The 17,325-nt window shown below is 46.8% G+C and overlaps 3 non-coding genes across 3 annotated transcripts; all 3 read left to right on the plus strand.

The window, feature by feature from the left end:
* Positions 1 to 897: 897 nt before the first annotated feature.
* LOC122793855 lies at positions 898 to 1,020 on the plus strand. Its single transcript, XR_006363573.1, has one exon. It is a non-coding gene; the product is annotated as a small nucleolar RNA SNORA26 (small nucleolar RNA).
* A 747-nt stretch (positions 1,021 to 1,767) lies between these two features.
* On the plus strand, positions 1,768 to 1,887 carry LOC122793857. The gene has a single exon (XR_006363575.1). It is a non-coding gene; the product is annotated as a small nucleolar RNA SNORA26 (small nucleolar RNA).
* Positions 1,888 to 14,876: 12,989 nt separating this feature from the next.
* Positions 14,877 to 15,000, plus strand: LOC122793856. Its single transcript, XR_006363574.1, has one exon. It is a non-coding gene; the product is annotated as a small nucleolar RNA SNORA26 (small nucleolar RNA).
* The last annotated feature ends 2,325 nt before the right edge of the window (positions 15,001 to 17,325 follow it).

Below are 17,325 nucleotides of genomic sequence, written 5' to 3' on the forward strand. Positions count from 1 at the left end.
GCTTGTTGTACGTTACATTTCAGCCAAACAATTGGGCAGAGTTCACACCACAAAACTGTTTCTCTAAGCGATGATGTTACTAACTGCTGAAATTGTTTGCAGTACCAGCAACGTTGCACAACACTTGTTCAGCGGGGGGTGGGGGGGGCTTGCCCCCAGAAAAAGGAGAAAGTAATTTCGGCGAGGATGGAGTTCGTTGTGCGCGTGGATACTTAATCGTTGAGGGGAGTCAAACTAAAATAGTCCACACCGTTCCATTTGGGAGCGATGCTAGTTTCCCCTGAATCGCTCTGCTGCTTTTCTGTCTTTATCTCCAGGTGAGAACCATTTACCTAGTAGAGTAGGTCGAGAAAATTTTGCTATGAGTAATAAGGTCCGCACCATTTGCCTAGTAGAATAGAACTGGGAAAAATGTTGCCTTTACTGTCAGCTGGTATTAAAAATTACCAAGAGTAATAAGGTTCAGGGACTACAAGTTGTACTGAAGTTGATCTGAGCTGTGGGTTTAAAAAATAAAGTAACAAATGTTGAATTCTTGCATGCTTTACATAGCACAAGACGAGGTGTAAAGGTTATCCAAACGTGATTAGGTAGCTCCTCCAAGATGAAATCACTTCAGCTGAACTTTAAGTGCTGCCACACAGTCCACTGATTGAGATTTTCTAGACTAGGTATGCCTTTTTAATCCTGAAATAACTTTCTGAAGTGTTTTCCCCTGGAGTTGCAGGTTATGGAGTGGCTTTTTTTCACTTTGTGTAACGCTTTTTTTTTTTAATTTGGGGAAATAATGGATGTGGTAACATTTGTTAATGGTTCTCTATTTTGGTTGCAGAAATGTGTGGGGTGCTGGTGAAAGGAGGAATGTCAACTTTTTAGGAGATTTGGGCCCCTCTAGCTTTGCCCATTTAGGGTTGCTTTGTACCATAAATGGCCAATACAGAGGGGTATAGCATTTCTCATAAAAACCCATAACAGAGGTCTTGTCCACCTTTGTTTTGGATCTTGTCATGAGGGACACCCCTAAGTTCTGCTATGGCAGTTTGCAGGCAACCCCTTTACATCAAACTAAACTTTTTCCCATTTGTTTGGGAGGGAGTAGAGTAAGGTGATAAAGCGGTGCATATGTGAAAATTAATCCGTCAAAATACACTTTTGCCGGTAGTTTGTAACAAATGTACGCCAACTTGTATGGGACTGCAAGTCCGTTCTGGCAGTTTTTACTACAGGAGCAGGATAAATTTATCAATATACAGTTTTAATTGCAGTCACAGTAGGCAGGTTCATGGGGGGGGGGTAGTCTGTTTAGTTACTACTAAATATAGTATAATATGCTGTATAATAGGACAAGTATGTTAAGTAAAACCAAATTAACTTGTCTTCATCTGGCGAGTGTACCTTTTGCGTTGGCTCTGCTTGCAAACTGAGCAAGCAGACCATGTAGGGAACCCATCTTTGCAGTCTGTAAGGTGCAGAGGCTTTGTGTTGGGCCACATAGGGCATGTTTGGGCCCTTATCCTTTTTAGTAGGATCTCTGTAAGCATTCCAGTTGCTGTATTTGGACACACAAATATCAGTGGGGGTATTGTATTCAATGATTTAGCTAATGAAAGTGGAGTAAAGATGAGCAATGACAATTGTATGTCTAGACAATTCCTTTAGACACACATGGTCTGTTTGGTTACTTTGTCAGAGTTGTGTACATGGCTTTACTTGGATTCATATTTTGTTTTTGCTTACTAACTTTAATCTTTATTCCCCCCTTAAACTTCGCCCATTTATGGTTTGTATCATAAATGGCCAACACAGAGGGGTAGAGCACTCCTCACTAAAAACCCAGAGCAGAATTGCATGGAATTTCTGTTTTGGATCCTGTCATGAGGAACATAATTAGACTTTGTGCTCTTGCCTTTTGAGTTTTTTCTGTATTTTTATTCAACACTTATTTACCAGGATCGTTGGACTTGGGACAAAACAAATTTTCAGTGGAGGACCAGGGAGAAACGCAGGTGCATGTCTTTGGTAAACGTAGGAGGAAACGCCTGGAGGAACTCTATGCAGGGGAAGGGCATACATATGCCGCGTGGAAGGCACTCCACCCAAGAATGGAACTGGAGAACCTAGCTGTGAGGTGACAAATGCTACTGCTGTGCCATGTAGCTAAAAGCTGCATTAAATTACCGTATGCTTCTTGGCTAGATTTCACAGAATCTGTTGAAGCATTAAAATGGTCCAATCCACTAACAAGTCAGGCAGTTTGTTGTAAATTTTGTTTCACGGTGGGCATATGGTTCTTTATAGTATCTTCAGTCTGCAGTACCAAGTTTTTGTTGCTGCATCCCTACTTCTCACCCTATTAGTGCAGGAAAGGTGGGAATAAGGGCAAAGGCCCAAAATGGGCATGTATTAAAATTTAGCAGAAACGCAAGTTCCTGGGAAAACTGGATTTGTTTGCATACATTTTCTGAAGGATGTGAAAGTAGTCTTAAAAAAAAAAAGTTTTGACTTCAGTTCTTTGATTTGTAAGAACCACGAATTTGAGTAACAGACCAGTCAAACTTTTTGCAAAAATCTGGTTCAGAGCTATGTCTTGAACCCATTTTAGTAAAGTGAATTTCAGAGGTTCTGTGATATTGGCAGGGTCCATTGAATTGAGAATATTTCAAGTTTTTTTCCCCACAAGGATACATTTTGCACTACAGTGTGTCATATCTGAATATGCCTTGCATCAGAAGAATACTTACCTGTGGTTTCTTAAATGTCTCAGGGTTGCAGCACACACCATTTACTACTTTACATGGGCTAATCGTCAAAGGTTAGCTTGGCTTGTTTCCATAAACTTGAGATTGTATACTGAAAACAATAGGAATGTGTATTTCTTTAAAGGCAAGCTTTGTGTTCAGAACACCCATTTTCTTGTTCCCATATCTGTTGTAGGGTAGGTCATTGCAGTAATCTATAGTTCATAAGTAGGTACTGGCCCGAGGGCCTAAGTAAGCCTAGCCAACAAGGTTCCCTGGCTTATGCCACCCAAGAAATTTCCTGTGCCCCTGTCTAGCAGAGTCACAAGTGATCCCTGGGGTTTGTTCCTATTGCCCATCCAGTCAAGATTTTTCCTGGAGTGCTAATTAACTTTGCCGACACAGATGGTAGCTTGTTCCAGAGTATAGCCTGTCTCAGACAGGAATCTATCCCCCTAGCATATCCTGTTTACAGCTGCCGCAAATGTCTGGTACATTCCAAATGGGGCGTTTTAATCTATAATGTGTGAGTGCTAGTGGGGAACAATGACTTTTTTTTTTTTTCCTGGATGAGAACCCTTTTGTGATGTGTGCCACATAGGATTTCCTGACTACTGTAGCAATGTGACGATCAAAGGAGAGACTCCTTTCCACCTGGGTCCCAAGCTCTCATCGCACATTTGGTGTTAAGTAGGCTGCTGTTTATGTGGTAGTTCATGGGTACAGAGCTTTTACCAAAGGGGATGATTATGCATGTACTGAGCTTGAGGCCATGTCTCCTGACACCAGGTTATCTGTGTCGGTGATTCTGTTGGATGTCCACATCTCTAGTTTGCAGTAGTCTGCAAATTGAGGCCTTCTGTGTTAGCCTGTATTTCAGAGAAGAAGATACCAAACAGGAGAGCTCCCAGGACTGAACCCTGTGGTACTTATTCATAGGTTCATACTAGGCTATCTGCCCTAGGGCATTTATAAGCCTAGCCAGAGTGTGTTTGGCTTTCGCCACCCATTTTAAATTTATTTTGCTATGCCTTTTTTGGGGTTAGTATACTGTTCCTCTGTTTAACAGTGACACAGAAGTGATAGCCGGGGTAAACCTACGATCTCCCATCCACTCATCAAGATTCCTCCTGAAGAGACTGTCTAACCTGGACTGGGATTTTATTCCAGAGTGAAGGGATCCTCTGGGTTATGAATCTGTCCCTCCAGCATGTCCTATTTATTTTCAGTGCTGAGGTTCAAGTCTCTCGAGCGCGTAGCTCGATGGGATTTGGATTTTCTGAGGTGCAGCATGTCCATTAATTCCGGGTTGGACATGGCTTTATACGTCAGGCACAGATCGCCTCTGAGCAGGCGGTATGCCACTAAGTAGAGCTGGAGTTCCTTTAACCGGGCAGCATATGGCATCTGTTTGAGCCCTTTGCTCCTCTTGGTGAGGTACTTTTGGGGTCTTTCCAGTTGCTGTAGGTGTCTGGTAAGGTACATCCCAAAAGGGGCATTGTACTCTATTATGGGCCTGATGAGGTATGAGTAGAGGCACGATGACCTCCCCTGATCTAGATGTGAATCCCTTCATGATTAGGTGGGTTATATAAAATGTTTTTCTAACCACTTTGGCCACGTGGTTGTCAAATGAGAGATTGCTATCAACTTGGGCCTCCAGGTCCCTAATGACTTCTTCTGTACTTAATGGATTACCACTTATGTGGTAATTTGTGGGCACTTTGTTTTTGCCAAAGTGGATGACTACACTTTTTGGTGTTTAGCTTGAGGCCATGGCTTTGGCACCAGTTTGTTTCTGAGGCCCTTTTGGAGGATGCTTGTGTCGGCTGGAGAGTTGATTATGGTGCCCAGTTTGCAGTAGTCTGCGAACTTGGTCAGCCACAGTACTTCCATGTTGGCCTGTGCTGCCGAGAAATATATACTGAACGAGAGGTCCCAGGACTGAGCCTTGTGGGCCGCCACTTGTAACTGGTTTGGAGTCTGACATGGCTCTAGCAATTCTAACCATGTGGGTTCTGTCCTTGAGCCAGTTTGCAACCCATCTAGTGACATAGGGGTTTATGTTTAAGCTGGTGAGCTTATCTATAATGCCGGAGTGGGGTATTGTATCGAAGGCTTTTGTGAGGTCCAGGTAGGTTGTGTGGACCACCTTCCCCTCGTCAATGGCCTTGGTGACTTTCAAAGAAATTGACCAGGTTTAAGAGGCAGGATCTGCCCTTAACAAAGCCAAACTGGGTAGGATCCAGTGTCTGTAGGTCCCCAATATCTTTATTTGAGGTCCATGATCCTTTCCATAGCTTTGCAGACCAAGCTAGTCAGGCTTGTGGGGCGATAGTTTCCAGGATCTGTTGAGGCACCACCTTTGTGGAGAGGGACCACTGTTGCTGTACGCCACTCTTTGGGTACATAGCCTGTAGTAAGGCTAAGATTGAACAGTAGTTTGGGTTTAGCTCTTCTTGGAGTTCATGTAGGATGCAGCCCGGGACACCATCTGGTCCCATTGATGCTGTGTTTTTTTCTTTGGAGAGGGCGGCTCTTGCCTGAACATCTGAGATGTCGGGGGGGGCAGCACTCTGTTGGGATAGATATTTGCCCTTTCGGTGGGGGGGGGGAGAAGTTTGCACTGAACCTGTCAGCTAGGATGTTGGCAATGTCTGTGGGATCGGTGTATTTTTTGTCATTTTGGACTAATTCTGAGCATATCTGGGAATTCCCACCCAGGTTCCTAACAACTAAAGAAAGCCATGTGATTATTCTTAGTGTCCTGTGCAATTTTTCTCTCAAAGCTGGCCTTAGACGATTTTATGAGTGCCCCTAGTTTTTTGCTAATACTGATCAGAGATGCTTTTCCCTATTTGGGATTTTGCGCTCATGTAGTAGCTTCCTCCTCCTATTGTATAGTTTGTTTATGGCTGGGGTCCACCAGACAGGACATCTGCCTGGGTCTTGGTCTTTTGCATGATCCATTCATTCCTGAAGGTGTTCATAGAATGCGTTTATAAAGGATTCTGTTGTCTGGGATGTATTTTCCACAGGCCCAGGGGCTTTGAAAGATTTCGCCTCTTGTTATGAAGCGTGTGAAATTTGCTGAAGCTTTTCACTGTGGTTTTCTGGGCAGGGGGTGGGGTCGGGATGTGAATATCCAGTGAGATTAGTTTATGGTCTGATCTTACCAGTGAGGGATACACTTCTGGTCTGGAGCATAGTGTCCCCATGTTGGTGATCAGGTCCATAGTGTCCCCATGTTGGTGATGATCAGGTCCAGTATGTTTTCCCCTCTTGTGGGGAGTGGTAACAAGTTGTTCCATAGCATTTGAGTTTATAAATTCTAGGAACCTTTGGGCTAGGGTGTTGGAGCTAGAGTAATGCTCCCAGTCTGTTTGGGTAGTTGAAGTCGCCCAATATAATGGTGTTTGGAGAGACCTTCATATTTTCCAGTATTCTCAGGAAGGCCGAGTGGGGTTCCTGTGTTTGGGAGGGTGGTCTGTAGCAGGCTATAAACTAGAAGGCAGTTTTACCCACAGTTAGTTGCACATGGATAGTCTCTGATGCTTCGTGCTGTGCCACCAACCTGGAGGTGTGGGTATCTGACGAATATTGATACCCCCCCTCCTTTTGTGGTTCGGTCCAAGTTTTGGGGCCGAAAAGCATGGTATGAGGTATAACCTGGTAGTGCTGGGGTGCTCTCGGGAGCCTTGAACCAGGTTTCTGTTACTGCACAGATATTGATGTTCTCCATGCTAAGGAGAGTTTCGAGTGCGTGCATGTTGAGGTTAAGACTTCTGGCGTTGAGTAGCATTACTCTTAGTTTCTTACTCCTTGTGATACCTATGGAGGTGGGTTTGTCTTTTGAGCCTTGCCTAAAAAAGGCACTATGGGGGTAGCAAGAGCCTTTGCCAATATCCGAAAGCCCAGGGGTGACAGGTGCAAGCTGTCCCTAGCGAAGCATCGTGGCTTGTCGAGCATGTCATCCCAGGCTGACAGGCACTGGATCCCCTTTGAATGACACCAACACTTAAGCCAATTGTTGAAATTGATAATCTTGTATTCATATTGTGGCATCATTCTTGGTGAGGGTAAGATGCTACTCAAGGTCAGGGTCATACTGGCCTGGGCTACATGCTCAGAACTCCTCTGTCTCTTTTCATGTAGTCCAGGGAGGTACGTCTCGGGTCATTCACACCAGCATGGACAATGACGGAGTCATATTTGTACTTGCCTTGGAGTGACCGGAGTGTTTGTGTTGTGGCGGATCCTAGTGCCAGACAGGCAGCTCACCGTGACCTTCTCCTTGTTCAGCCTGGTGAGCAGGACGTCAGTGTGCCTGACAATAGTCTCCTATTACAAGTGTATCAGGTGTGTTGTTTAGCCTTAAGGGCTGTGACTGTTCAGCACACTGGCTTTGCGAGCTATGTGTTGCACGTGTTTTGTTTTGGGGTAGCGGTTGCTTGGGTGTCTGCTTTGGAGGTCTCTGCTGCTTAGGCAGATTTTTATTTAGAGCCTCCAAGTATGTTTTTGTGTGTTTGGTTTGTTGTGGTAGGTCTGTGAGACTGGAATTGTAGTGAGTGTGGTTTCCTTCTCCTCCTGACTGGTTACGCCAGTACCGAGTTGAGCTTAGCCTCCAGTTTGGCTATATGGTTGCATCTCTCGCATGTGTTGGAATTTGTTGGGAGGAGGAGAGGGTTGTCTGTGTACATGAGGCAGTTGTAACATTGCCTCAAGATTCCCAGATTCACCAGCTGGACCGGAGAGGAGATTGACAACTGATCTTTGGACATGCTAGAATAGTATTGGGATTTCCTTTATAATTGAAAAAAAGGGCCATTGGGGAACAAGATACTCGAGGGGAGTTTGTGAGGGTGTAATTTTTTAGAGCTGACTTATATAATTGCTTTAGTGAGCAAGTGCCAGGTAACTTAAATGCAATGTGTTACAGGTAACTTAAATGCAAAAACGACAAACTAACTTTCAAGTGAAACAAGGAAATAAGTACAGTAAGCAATGCAGGTATCACTAGGGATCCACAGAAGTGCTAAAAGGCTGCGTTTTAGGTGGATTTAACATTTCAGGGAAATAACAAGCATACAAATAAAGCTATATTCAGCAGGCCTGGATCTAGTCTATGCTACAGCAAACAAGGTGTACCAATTTCAGTAAGAAACAGTTAGAATATGCAGGCACTAAGCCTTTAACCAGAAATTCTCTGCTCAGAAGGGCAGAGTCCAGCCTCTCCTCCCACAAGAGTGCAGACCGCAGTCCTTAACGTAAAATAACTGGCCTGAAGCCCAAGTGCTTAAACCAGAACTAATACACTTTTAGAATAATCCTGAGGAGCCACGCTCCCTTGAATAAAGACTTGCAAAGCCTGTTTGCCATTAAGGAAGGTTCAAAGGAAACATGAAAATGGCCGCTAACTGAACCTTAATTGTGGATACTGAGGAGCCCAAATGAAACCTAGAGGCTAGGAATTCTAGGACCTGCGGCACTGGGGCAGTAAGAGGATCAATACCTCGTTGCTGGGCCCAGCAGGCAAACCTTTTCCATTCGCTGGAATACAGTTTAACCGTGGATGGCTTGTGAGAAGAGGACAAAATGTGCATCAGTTCTGGGGAAAGAGATATCTCTGACTAGGGTTGGAAGTGGAGTAACCAAGCAGCTAGCTTCAACGACCGGAGGGATGGGTGAGTGTCCCGACTGGTGTCAACAGGTCTGGCACTGGGTCCAGAATCCAAGGGCCTTGTATCACATGTCTCTGAAGGAAAGGAAACCAAACTTGAGGCCAGTGTGGGGCGATCAAGATCATGTCGCTCCCTACGTGATAGCCTTCTGTATCGCCCTGGGAAGAAGGGGAACTGGCGGGAAGGCATAAAGTAGACCGGGTGTCAATTGTGGGCTAGAGCGTCCTTGGGACTCTGCTCCTGAGAGGGAGTCAGAGTGAAGAACTCTTTGCATTGAGGGGGCTGGTGAACAAGTCGCAACAAGGGAGGCCCTATTTGGCAAATATCTTCGCAGCCACTCTGTCGTTGAGGGACCACTCGTGGGGAAACAGGAGGGTTCTGCTGAGTCTGCAATCACATTGCATTTCCCCGGAATATGCGTTGCTACTAGGAAACGGTGGGTAGCAATTGCCCAATGCCACACTCAAGGCCTCTCTGCAGAGGGGATAGGACCTGGTCCCGCCCTGCTTGTTTATGTGCCAGACTACCGACATGTCTGAGAATCTCAATGGTACCCTGGGGGAGAACATGAAGTGCTTGCAGCGTAAGAAGCACAGCCCACATTTCCAGGATATTGATGTATGTGTAAGTGCGCTTCGCAAACCTGCCATGTGCCTTGGACCCACCTGTCCAGATAATGACCCCCCCCCCACCCTATCTGGTAGGTGTCTGTGGTCACCGTGGCAACAGGGTGCTGAAGGGCAAAGGGACGCCCCTGGTCCAGGTTGGATCGAAGCAGCCACTAACGGAGGTCCCGACGGCAACAGTCCGTAATCAGAATCAAATGGTTCAGGGGAAGTTCCTGAAAGGACCATTGGACTGATAGTAACCATTGCAGCACCCGCATGTGCAGCCTGGCCAAGGGGACTAGAAGAATAGTTGCGGCCATCGTGCCCAATAACTGTATAATCTGTCTGGCCGGAACTCGTGATCTGGGTAACAAGGCTAGAACCTGTGACTTGAATCCTTTCTGCTGGCAAAAATGCCCGCATACTTGTCTAACTCTGCGCCTATAAATGCGATGGCTGCAGCACAGATTTTTTCCAATTGAATGTGATTCCTAGCAAATGACCCAAACTGACTGTGGACATAACTGCACGAACCATTAGATGCTTGGAGTGGCAGTGAGGAGCCAGTCTAGATAGGGAAACACTTGGAATCCTAGACTTCTCAGGTGAGCTGTCACCACTGCCAGACACTTGGTGAACACCCTGGGGGCTGCCAGACACTTGGTGAACACCCTGGGGGCTGTGGTGAGACCAAAGGGCAGTGCTCAGAACCGGAAATGACACTCTCCCAGGCGGAAGCGTAAATGCCTCCTGGACTGATGTATCAGAATGTGATAGTAAGCGTCCTTGAGGTCTATGGAGCACATCCAGACTTCTTTCTCCAATAACGAGAGAATGGACTGAAGGGTGACAATTCAGAATTTGGACTTTTTCACAAAGCGATTCAACGAGCTTGGGTCCAAAATGGGCCTCAAGTCCCCTGTCTTTTTTGGCACCAAAAATAATCTTGAGAAAGTTCCTAATCTGATCTGGTCGGCGGGGACAGGCTGGATGACTCCTTTGGTTAGCAGCTTTGAAACCTCTATGGCTGCTTGATCCCGTTGACTGGGTGGCATGTCCGGGATTTTCTTGACAGGAAGACGGGGTTTGAAGAAGGGAATGAGCCTCCGGTAATAATGCGGAGTACCCACCGATCCTTGGTTATAGATTCCCAAGCCTGTGGGTGTTCTGCAAAATGACCCCCGACTTGCTCCGGAGATACAGTTGGGCAACGTCCTAGGGATGGTGAGGGTAGGAGGAACCTCAAAGTCGCGGTCTCCAGAGTTGCGGGGGCCTCTGCCACCTCTGGGGCAGCGTCTTCCTGAATCCCCCCCTGCCTCTAGAGGGGATCACCCGGTGGAGTAGGGAAAAACCTTTGGGATTTTCGGAACCACATTTTCCCTCCTCTCTGGGCCTTGGGATAAGGTCTAGAGGGAGCGGAAAAACAGGCCCTAACGGCAGTCAAGGTCTTGCCCTCCTGCTCGCACCGGGTTAGTGTCCTTCACCTTGGGCCCAAACAGAGAAGACCCATCAAGGGGGTGTCGGCGATGGAAGACTTAAAGGCCTTCACAAGTGGGCACAAGCGTAACCAGGCCTGTCTCCCAAGAGCCAGTTCCCTCTGCTCTACTCGCCCCTTCGGCTGCATAAGATATGAGCCTCATGGACGAGTTGACTATAGACGATAGGGTAGTCATCTGGGCACCTACAGTCTGGGCTAGCGCCTCAGGGAGATTACCCACAAGGGACTCTCCTAACTCCTTGAGGAGGTCCCTTTGGAGCCTGGTAAAATGACAGATAATTCAACGACCGCAGGGTATAGGCCGCTTAAAGGGTACGCTTTCCGTACCTATCCATGCTCCTAGAATCCTTATTAGGATTAATAGACGTGGAAGCCTCTGCCACATCCTGTTGAGTGGCGGATGCCACCACCAGCGCATTTACTGCAACTCCCTTAGTGAGAAAATCCTTCTGGGGGAGGGGCTGAAAGAAATTTGTTAGGCCTGGAGGGCACTGGTTCCACAGTATCAGGGTGTTCCCACACCCTTCAAGAAATTAGGTCCAGTAATTCATCGAAGGGTGGAGACACCCACGATGCGGAGGGCTGGGCCCCAAAGGCCTTTAAGACTGACTCCTCCGTGGAAGGGGTTTTGGACTGCCAATCGCCTCTGTTTCAAGATCTCGAGGATGTCTGAGAAGGAGACATCATCAGAGGACAATTTGCAGGACCCCTCTGCATCATCGAGGTCAGTGTCCGATGTGATGGACTCATCCTGGGAGTCAACGTGCTTTCTCTTGCACAATTTCTTCCTTGGAGGTTCATCCGAAGCAGATTCGGAAGGATCTCCCGGAAGAAGGGAACACCCCAAGGGAGTATCCTCAAGCCCTGGGGCCCCACTGTCATGGGAAAGAATGTCACCAGAGGCACCAGTACCAAGGTCTAGGGACGGTGAGGTAGAGACCTGCTGAGCCGGCAAGGTCATGGACAGTGCACTCCTCATGGCCTCAAAAGCCAGACCTTCAGACTCTACGGAGGGCACTTGCTGAGAGGCCACGACAGTAGTGGGATTACCTGTGGCCGATGCTCCAAGGGGAAGACTAGGCATAGAGGTGACCAGTCCCATAGTGTTCCCCTCGGCCACCACAGAGGAAGAACCAGTACCGAACCCTGACACTGCTGACAGGGTAGGAATGGTAGTCTGTGTCCAACCGCTCCGAAGGGGTCTCTGCTTCGACTGAAGGGCTCCGCTGCGCTCCACCATCACAGACTCCAACAGCTCCGAAGAGGTTGGAGGAGAAACCAAATGAGCGGAAGAGGGGATCTGCTCCGGAGTGGAATGGGCTGGAGCCGAAATCATTCTAGTAAAAACCGAGGACTGGAAAAGCCTCAGGATAACCCTATCCGAATCCGACAACCTGGGGGATTTAGAGGAAATAGACTAGGGCCGAGACTACTTCTCTCTTGGCTCCGATAAACTAGGGGACCGGCTCCGAAAGGGGTCCAAAACTATCCGTGCCGGGACAGGCACCGTATGCAAAGATGTCGGAGCCAAGGGGGAAGAGCCTGAGCTGCACACCTCCAATGGAGCCGAAGTAGGTGATTCACCTCTCGGTGCCATAAGCTGTGGCTCCGACACCAATGGAGCCTCGGGAAGAGGCACCGAGGCATACCCTTCAACCCTCTGCTCCGAGGCCAATGGAGCCGAGGAAGAAGTCGGCCTATGCTTCTTGGTTGTCGGCTCTGACTGGTCAGAGCAGACTACCTGTGCTTCTTGAGCGTGGGGTCTGACGGACTGGTCGGAGCTGACTACCTTTTCTTTTTAGAAGCTGGAAAAAGAGTCTACACTTCCTCAAATGAAGGCTTGATAAGTCCTTTTAGGATTAACTTATTTTTCCTTTCCTGAAGGACCCTGGAAGAAAAAGCGTGACAAACACTGCATGTTTCTTGTAAGTGCTTAGGCCCTAAACAGTAAACGCAGAGCTTGGCTGTCTGTGACATCTTATAACTGCACCTAGTACATTTTTTTAAAACCTGACTTCTGTTCCTTAGACATCTAGATAATCACACTAGTTAAATAATGAAAGTAAGACAAATTTAAAAGTAGAGCAACAACCCTCAACTCAAAAGGACCACAGAGTACAGTACACAAACAGAAGTGGATCAAATACGGGCCAAAGCCCTCTGACTTAAAAGGGCTTAGCTCAATACAACAGAAGATATAGAAAATTTAAATTCTCTTGTACAAAAAAACACAAGCACACACAACCAAGGGCAAAGGCCCTCTAATTTAAACAAGCCTTGCCCAGTAAACAGCAGGAAAGCGCGAAAATCAAATTCACTCAGACTCACACACGCTGGTATAGCTGTTAAACAGCTGTTTGTCAATTTTCTGACAAACCCCCGTGTCAAAACACCAAAAAAAGTTAATGGCTCCAGCCAAGTAGAGACCACGTCCTGCTTGAAAAGCGGCAAACGAGATCTGGGGAAGCAGGCATGGTGCATTCTGGGATAAGGGAGAACCCAGCCAATTAGAGTCTTCGTTCTAGAGTATAAAAAAGTGGCAGAGTCGGCTCCGAACCTATCTGTTATGAAGGTAGGTGAGAGAGGATCCCATTACATCAAATGTTTTTAAAGCTATTTCTTCTGGTTTTGTTAGTTGCGCACTTACTGCAGTAGTTTGCGAAGCTTTAGTCGTGTAGGTTGGTGGGGAGCTTTAGTCATAAGGAACACTTTAAATCTTTTATTTGGGCCTCTAGTGAGGTTTTGGTTTGGCTGTGAAGTAATTGCACGTCGTGGAAGGTATGCTTCCCTGTTGTATTACTAGGACAACTATACTTGTCTATTTTATTGATTAGCCATTAATTGAAGTACCCCCTCACGAGCAACGCCTTCATATTAAGAAAATAGTTTTAATCGTTGTATAATGCATGCAAGTGTATTGCTCCTTTGTCTTGCAATAGCGCTTCATTTCTCCGCAGTGGCTGGAGTATGTGCGCAGGTGTTTAAGGGAGTAATTGGTTGAATGAGTTGCGCGCGTGTGTGCATATTTGGTAAGTATGCGAATTGATAAGTTTTGTTAACACAGTGGTCTAAAACTAGTTTTTACCTGTTAATATTCCTTATTGGATGCGACTGTGTGGTACTTGACTACTGCAGTACTCAAACATTCAACGTGAAAAATTGGTTTGGTAAGTTCATGGTGTGGATGGCCTGATCAACTTGTTCCCCATTGTATGCCTGTAAACAGAGTAAATATTTACAGCTAGATAAGGGTGTGGCACACAACCATTGTGCTTTCATTCTAATAAAAAAACTTCTTTATATAATGAGTAATGTTTAATATTTCTGACTAAAGTGGTAATGAGTGTTTGTATGATTCCTGTAAATAAAGGGGGTTAAAGGGGGTTATGGGTTATCTGTACATTCTCTGAATTTTTCTGGCTACGTGTGGCGATTGTGTTAAGGCGTTGAAGGGGTTTTGCTAGGGGCATAAAAACTAACTGCCTGTTGTACATTACATTTCAGCCAAACAATTGGGCAGAGTTCACACCACAAAACTTTTTCTCTAAATGATGCTGTTACTAACTGCTGAAATTGTTTGCAGTACCAGCAACGTTGCACAACACTTGTTCAGTGGGGGGGGGGGGGGCGCTTGCCCCCAGAAAAGGGAGAAAGTAATTTCGATGAGGGTGGAGTTCGTTGTGTGCGTGGATACTTAATTGTTGAGGGGAGTCAAACTAAAATAGTCCACACCGTTCCATTTGGGAGCGATGCTAGTTTCCCCTGAATCGCTCTGCTGCTTTTCTGTCTTTATCTCCAGGTGAGTACCATTTACCTAGTAGAGTAGGTCAAGAAAAATTTACTATGAGTAATAAGGTCCGCACCATTTGCCTAGTAGAATAGAATGGGGAAAGATGTTGCCTTTACTGTCAGCTGGTATTACAATTTACCAAGAGTAATAAGGTTCAGAGACTACAAGTTGTACTGAAGTTGCTCTGAGCTGTGGGTTTAAAAAAGTAACAAATGCTGAATTCTTGCATGCTTTACATAGCACAAGACAGGAGGTGTAAAGGTCATCTAAATGTGATTAGGTAGCTCCTCCAAGATGAAATCACTTCAGCTAAACTAGTGCTGCCACGCAGTCCACTGATGGAGATTTTCTAGACTAGGTATGCCTTTTTAATCCTGAACTTTCTGAAGTGTTTTCCCCTGGAGTTGCAGGTTATGGAGTGGCTTTTTTTCACTTTGTGTAACACTTTTTTTAATTTGGGAAATGGATGTGGTAACATTTGTTAATGGTTCTCTATTTTGGTTGCAGGTGCTGGTGAAAGGAGGAATGTCAACTTTTTAGGAGATTTGGGCCCCTCTAGCTTTGCCCATTTAGGGTTGCTTTGTACCATAGATGGCCAATACAGAGGGGTATAGCATTTCTCATAAAAACCCGTAACAGAGGTCTTGTTCCACCTTTGTTTTGGATCCTGTCATGAGGGACACCCCTAAGTTCTGCTATGGCAGTTTGCAGGCAACCCTTTACATCAAACTAAACTTTTTCCCATTTGTTTGGGAGGGAGTAGAGTAAGGTGATAAAGCGGTGCATATATGAAAATTAATCAGTCAAAATACACTTTTGCCGGTAGTTTGTAACAAGTGTACGCTAACTTGTATGGGACTGCAAGTCCGTTCTGGCAGTTTTTACTACAGGAGCAGGATAAATTTATCAATATACAGTTTTAATTGCAGTCACAGTAGGCAGGTTCATGGGGGGGTAGTCTGTTTAGTTATTACTAAATATAGTATAATATGCTGTATAATAAGACAATTATGTTACGTAAAAGTAAATTAATTTGCTTGTCTTCATCTGGCAAGTGTACCTTTTGCGTTAGCTCTGCTTGCAAACTGAGCAAGCAGACCATGTAGGGAACCCATGTTTGCAGAGTCTGTAAGGTGCAGAGGCTTTGTGTTGGGCCACATAGGGCATATTTGGGCCCTTATCCTTTTTAGTAGGATCTCTGTAAGCATTCCAGTTGCTGTATTTGGACAGATAAATATCAGTGGGGGCATTGTATTCAATGATTTAGCTAATGAAAGCTGAGTAAAGATGAGCAATGACATTTGTATGTCTAGACGATTCCTTTATACACACATGGTCTGTTTGGTTACTTTGTCATGGCTTTACGGATTCATATTTTGATCTGAAGTAGGATATTCATTTGTCTGTAACCTGTGGGTTATGGATCCGATATCGGATCCGAACCGGCATGGTTTTCCAGCTATGGATCCAAGCTCTCAGCTCCTCCCCTCACCCATAATGCCCTGCTCTACCCTCATGACCTCAGATCTTGTTTGCCGCGCTGGTAACTGGATGTGGGTACATAGCTCTCAGCTAAGTGAACTCTTTTCTTGTTTAAAAATAGAAAATTTTTTGATTCTTTGACTAAATTTGTGTGAAAGTATTAGGTTTCCCTTTAATATAGGCTATTTTGAGTTTATTTTAAGTTAAAGTAAATAATTTTTATTCCCTCCCCTCGCTGTTGCGTAGAGTGTGTGTGTAGGCCTGTGTGTTTTTTTTTGTTGTTTAAGTTACTTTCTGTAACTTTAGGTATTATAGATTATGGCTGACCAGCCTAAATCTATATTTTGAATGCTCGAGTGTGGCCATAAGCTCTCACCGGCTGATGGCTACACTCGGTGTGTTAAGTGTCTTGGGGTTGAACACCTCACATCTGGTTGTTCCATTTGTGCAGGGTTCAACCCCAGGGCACTGAGGGAGCGGAGGTCCAAGCTAGTCTTGGCGGGTCTTTTACCGCCGGACTCGGCTCCGGCCTCCGCTCCTTCGGGGATTACTGTACCTGCAGTTGTTCCCCCTGTGGCACCCCCTCCTGCTCCTGGGACTCAAACTCCCGCTTCTGGAGAGGAGAGGGATGCTGCTAAAAAGGACCGGAGGGAGAAGCACCACAAGCGGCGGGCCGAGACCTCTGTTTCGGCCCCGCCAGCCAAGCGGGCTTCTCCCCCGGCTCCGTTGTCGGTTCTGTCTCCTCCTTCTCGGCTCCGGTCCCCTGTGTGCTTCTCACCGGGTCCTGAGGAGGAGGAGACCCGATCTCCGTCGAGGCTATCGAGGAGGCACTCCAGGCCTACCTCTGTAGCCTCTTCGAGATCTACCCATAGCCTTTCTGATGCTGATCTGGACCGGATGATGAGAAGGTTCATCCAGGCCCAGATGCAGATGGGAGTGTTTGCCTCCCCTCCGGGGAGCTCAACACCCTTTTAAGCCTATTGCTCCTTCTCCGACCCGCTATCCGGGTTCGGAGCAGCTGGAGCCGAGCAGCTTCGGAGCCGGGGGAAGGTCGGAGCCGATAGTACTTGGTACTTCGGATCCGACCCTGCCCTCGAGTGCGTCGGACCCGATCTCTCGGAGCCTGGATCCGAGCTTCGGATCCGGGGGGATCAGTGCTCCTTCGGCGCCGTCTGTGTCGGAGCGCACTGTCCCTTCGGATCCGGGTGCTTCGGCGCCGGCTCCGATCCACTCTTCGGATCCGAGGGGGAGCCGATTGTCGGATCCTTTGGTCGAGGTCGGCTCCCCTTCGGCCTTTGATGTAGTGGAGAGGGCTCTGTTGAGGGTCTCCGGACCCCCGGCACTTGCTTCGGCTCCGTCCCGCGCTCCCTCTGCACTGGGCCAGGCTTCCACCATCCGGCCCCTGGGACAGCCCGTTTCTGTGCCCCAAGTTGCTCCTATGGAGCAAATTGCTGCTTGCGAGGACTCCTCTGACAGCCCCCCAGAGGAGGCCCCTCGCAAGCATACGTGCAAAAGGAGGCACATTGAC

This window comes from Protopterus annectens, chromosome 2.part0 (genome assembly GCF_019279795.1).
Source record: "Protopterus annectens isolate FY-2018-M chromosome 2.part0, PAN1.0, whole genome shotgun sequence".
NCBI lineage: Eukaryota > Metazoa > Chordata > Ceratodontiformes > Protopteridae > Protopterus > Protopterus annectens.